This window comes from Grammomys surdaster, unplaced genomic scaffold (genome assembly GCF_004785775.1).
Source record: "Grammomys surdaster isolate TR1022 unplaced genomic scaffold, NIH_TR_1.0 125982, whole genome shotgun sequence".
NCBI lineage: Eukaryota > Metazoa > Chordata > Mammalia > Rodentia > Muridae > Grammomys > Grammomys surdaster.
In genome coordinates this window covers 1,109,497-1,114,868 of record NW_021620798.1, presented here as the reverse complement: position 1 = coordinate 1,114,868, position 5,372 = coordinate 1,109,497, and the positions used below count along the sequence as shown (strand labels likewise).

The 5,372-nt window shown below is 36.4% G+C and overlaps 1 pseudogene; it reads left to right on the top strand.

Annotated features, from left to right (window-relative positions):
• Positions 1-4,571: 4,571 nt before the first annotated feature.
• On the top strand, positions 4,572-5,154 carry LOC114609738 (annotated as a pseudogene).
• Positions 5,155-5,372: the final 218 nt, after the last annotated feature.

The following is a 5,372-nucleotide window of genomic DNA, read 5'->3' as shown; positions in this document are numbered from 1 at the left end:
CATTCAAAAGTGACGAATACTAAACCCCATAACTAATAACCTAGGTTTAGTTATTAGCAGCTCTACAGTATTTTTGTTTTCAATACCCTCTAACATTTCATATTTCTATTTGAAAAAAGCAAAATACTATATGAATATGATCCTTTCCTCTGCTAACAAAAATAATGGAGAATTTCTACTTGATATTGTCAAATTCTAAGGAAGTACTAAACCTTAGAGGCAGGCAGATCTCTGTGAGTTGGAGACTAGCCTGGTCTACAGAGTGAGTTTCAGTACAGCCAGAGCTACACAGAGAAACTATATCTCAAAAAGCAAGCAAACAAACAAAAATCTGGAAATATATAGACACGTGCTAATACTTTGCAGGGTATTTCTTTTTATAATATTTCAGAAAATTATGTTTCCAATCTAAATATCAGTTTGTCAGTCCAGACCAAAGGCTATGAATTCCAATTGTCTGTAGAGGATATACTGGTGCAATGGTGGGCTCCAGCTACACAGATAAGAGGGTCATGCTTTCATTTTTAGAGTGATGACATTTATTACATCAAATGCTTAAATGGTTTACTGCATCACACAAATTTGACTTATGGTTAGTTGTAAACATAGATTAAATTATTCCTGACAAAGTAAGCAAAAGCAAGAAGAATAATTAAAATTACCTTCTTCAAGAAGGAATGAAAAAGAAACAAAAAAGAAAATGATAGTCTGTCCTATACTGCCCACTAATAAAATAGAAACCATTATCTCTATAAACCTAGATCCTGTCATTTTCTCCTTTGCAACTAGTTTACAGAGCTCATTGACATCTGTGATCTACAGTTGTATGATATACAGCCATTTACAAATAAGGGGAAGGGTTGGTTATCTCAAGAGTAGCAGAAACTAGTTTCGTTGTTATCTATAACTAGAACAGGCACCCTTTTTACACAAACTTTCTAGAAAATAAATTCTTATTTTTCTATTTCTTGTTTCCCTGATACTTTAACAAAGTTTACTGGACTTCATAAATAGCATCCCAAAGGGATAAATAAATGAATAGATAAATAAATAAATGCAGGTAGTAATAAAGGAGAAATTAGAGAGATCATTCCAGAAAGGGGCAATGACATTAAGAAGCCATGCAAATGAACTTGTACAAACTAAGAAAAATGTGAAAAAAAATGAAGAAAAATATGTCAAGTCACAAGAATCATAAAATAATTGTCAAAAATTTTGAATGCTATATACCAAAAGCTGATGGTGGTCATAATTACTCTATCTAGTACTACTTGTATTGTGCTAGGCTCAGAGGTATGCTTATTAACCCACTTGGGTAAGGAACTAATATTATTATCTTCATTTAATGAGTAAAGAAACTGGGCCTCAAAAAGGTGATATAATTCGTCCAAGGCTATAGAGCTAAAGAGAGAGCTAGGATTCAATACAAATAATCTAACTGAAATTTCATATTATTTTAAAACTACTTTCTGTACCTTACACATTTCCTACAATAAACACATGTTACCTTTATTTTTAATCCTGTAGCATTCATCTTGTATAGAAATAATTTTGTCATTACATCATTAACTGTAGTTAATTACTATTTCTATTCATCATTTGTATGTCACCTCAATTAGACTGTTAAGAGTCTGTGTCTCAGGGAGTGTCATGTTTTAATGCATATTATAGCTGCTCGGTGAATACTTCTTAAATGAATGGGCAATAGAGAGAAAAATGTGTGAGTGCGAAGCAAAACAATCACAAAAAAAGGTTCAGGGTAGTGATGAAAGAGATAAATGAACAAAAAAGAGGCATATAAACATATAATAATCAAGAACAGGAGATATACTGGAACCGTGGTAGCCAGATAAACATACAGCTAAACCAGGGCAAATGAGACAGCAAGCTCACTATGTAGAACATGTTTCAGTGACCTGGAAGACTGGAACTGGACCTAAGTGCATTAATGAAGACAAATCACAGTCTCACAGTGAGAATGGAGATGTTCAAAGGCACAGTACCTTGAAAATTAAACACAAAAATTGTCTCAAAGTATCTTGTAAGAGAGGGAAGTACTAAAATTGCTTTTCTGGCAAAGCCTTTCCCTTCATCCAACAATTATCCTGAGATACTTGAGATCTCATCTCCATAAATTCAATAGGCAATTGGGGCCACTTTCTCTTTTGCGGCCAGATGCAGAAACAGAAATTACAGTCATTTCCTATATTGCAGAAATTAGCTGGCCAGTTGAAAGCCACCTGCACACATTAATTCACATCATCAGAGGTTGGCATCTAGAGGGATCTCTGTAACATACTTCATCCACATAGAGGCCAAGTTCACATAACTAAAGATGACATCTAAGTTGGAAGTTGCACATACTATGAGTTGATGGTCGTTTTGTGATTTCTGTTCCCTTAGCAGTTAAAGAATGGCAAATATCTTATCTTATACTTCACACATACAAACATAAAATAATACCTAAATATGACTTCTAGAAAATATCAATAGTTTCCTGTCCCACCACTGTCTATTACTTATCTAAGAAGTAATCAGTTTCCTACAATTTTATTTGTTTCTTCTGAATTATATATTATACATCTAAATGTGCCCCAAATTTTATTTATTTAAAAATCTTAGGTATTTCTTCATGGCTACTGACTTAACCAAGAATTGTGATAGACTTAGAAGTATAAGGTCTGATGATGCAGTGGAAAGAGGCATAAAAAAGTGAAATTCCTGCTAATATAAAACTTTATCTACCATAATCCTTAGTCAGGTTTGCTTGATTATGATTGGGATTACATACAACTGCTTCTTGCTTAGCAAGTCATCGTGGTAGCATGCAAGGTTCAGTGCTTATTTGGGCCATTTTTTTCTATAGTAATCTGCACAGCACCTCTTAGTACTATGACAGCTATCCAACAGGTAGAGAGTTTAGTAGAGTGTCTTTTTTTTTTTTTTTTTTTTTTTTTGGTTTCGAGACAGGGTTTCTCTGTGCAGCCCTGGTTGTCCTGGAAATCACTCTGTAGACCAGGCTGGCCTCGAACTCAGAAATCCACCTGCCTCTGCCTCCCAAGTGCGTGCACCACCACTGCCTGGCAAGTAGAGTGTCTTTAGTCATAGAGTATTGTCATGTATTTTGGAGGGATAACCAAGAGCAATGGCAGTAGGTTGTGTTGCTTTGTAGGCCTCCTTGATCAATAACTGGCAGAAAGGAATATGATGCCTTACATCATGATTTTCATTTAATAACTCAGGTCTTCTAGGAGAAGCACTGTCTACTCAGGAAGGGTAGTTCCTCAATTTTAATTTATATTTTGATATTACCTTAGTAACTAGTTAATTTCTACAAGGCGTCACAATACATCCTTACTTTTCATTAACACATAGGACTGGAAAATCAGTATTACACTACATAGCAACCTACTCAGAGGAGAATATTCTAGTTTCCTTTTGTCCTGCAGGGCTAATTCCCTCAGGTTGGAGTAAAGAATCCATGGGGAGCAATACTACTAGAGGTAGGAAAGTGACTGCATCTGGTCAAGAATAGAAGGAGAGAAAAAGAAAAAGGCTTATCCAAATTTAGAGACTCAGTGTTCTTATCTAATCCTATTTGATCTCAGAAACTAAGCAGGCTCCTGGTTGGTTAGTACTTGGATGGGAGGCTCAGTGTCCTCAATTTTGTTTATATATTATTTACACATGTCTCCATTCCAAATTAAAAGACCTGACTTTTATTCCCAATAAGTGCAGTCATAGTATCCTCACAGTAGATACTTTATGAGGCCAGAGGTACAATCTAGGCTGCAATTCTTCTTGTTGCAAGATGAAATTCTACATTTTATTTTCAGCAATCTCATCCTTCTGGGTATAGGAAGTAAGGTTCTTCTTCAGTGTTTTTAGGTCATTATTGGCTCTTCAGCTAAGAATACAAATCCTTGAAGTGTTTTTAGCTTTAACCATTTTGTCCAGGAACATTAAGAACAACTTGCCAGCCTCAATGTAATGATTAAATTTCTAAAATTGTCAAAAATGTCATCAATCCTAATCAACTAGCTCCTTCCTTCCTTCCTTGCCTATTGATTTTGACTTTTGTGCAATAAAATTCGTCTACGTATAGTTGTATGGTCTGAAACTTACAATGTAGTCCAGGCTGGCCTTTAGCTAAATTCTCTCTACTACCTCAGTTTCCCAAGTACTGGGATTAGAAATGTACACCACCTATTTTTCATAAGTAAGTGGGGTTTTTTTTTTGGTTGTTTGGTTTGGTTTGCATGTTTGTTTTGGTGATGGTCTTACAAGATTGACAGAAGAGTCCCATCTCCATCACTAAGGGCACTCCATCCCTAAACTGTTTCCTCTGGTCCCAGCAGCTTTAAATCTAACAAGGGTTAAAAGCCAATTCCAAAAACCAAACAAACTCATCCTTAAAATTTTGTTGTTCTAGGTATGGCTGTGAGACCTGCAAATAAAGGCTAGCACCAGGGCTGCTGTGGCAGAATGAGGGAGGACCAGTGGCTGGGTATCCTTGACCTGTGTGACTGGCAGTCCCCAAGTGGCTTTGGCCTGACTGGAAAGAGTTCAAGATGAACAATGAAGAACTTCTTATCTAAAAAATCCATCTAAGTGAAACAAAGCATTATGGAATGTGATGAGTTAATTCTCAGATGGAAACAACATGAAACATGTTCAAGGGAAAGTCCACAGATGATGTCCACTCAAATGATGTGACTGGCTTAAAGGAATATGAAGAAAAACTAAATCAGCAACATCGAGTATCTGTACATAGCCAAAACATTCTTGTTGAATGACTAGCAATCATAGAATAAGAGATGCAAGACTCAAATCCAGTGCATCAAACAAGTCTAGCAGTCGAGTGTGACACAGCTGAGGTCAACGATGGGAAGCCCAGCAATCAACTTCTTTTTCCTAAAACTGAAAGGTGAACTGGACCAGTCTAAAGCCAAACTAGAAGAAGCCCCAAATGAACTGAATGCTTGCTTACACCTGATAGGTAAACAAATCATCCTCCCCAGGCCATGCTTCCCTGATAGTCCCACTTCGAAAAAGCTGTGTTGGGACAGCCAAGTACTTGCACCAAGATTCAAACTTTTTGACCCAAAAAGTCACAAGTCACATTCTTATAATGCCCAGCTTATAACTGGTTAATATAAAACTTACCAGATGAACCTTGTGTTTCAGCCTCTTTCTCTTTTCCTTGCTTCAGGTGCCACCGGACTATCGCAAAGAAGGGGCCACCTGAGAAAAATTGCACTCCTAGGACACATAGACACTTCAGAAATGTTTCTATTTGAAGAAAATAGAGAGAGAAACAGAAGTTTCAAGTCTGTAGTGCACTGTGTCTTCAGATAGTTTGTAGGATGGAA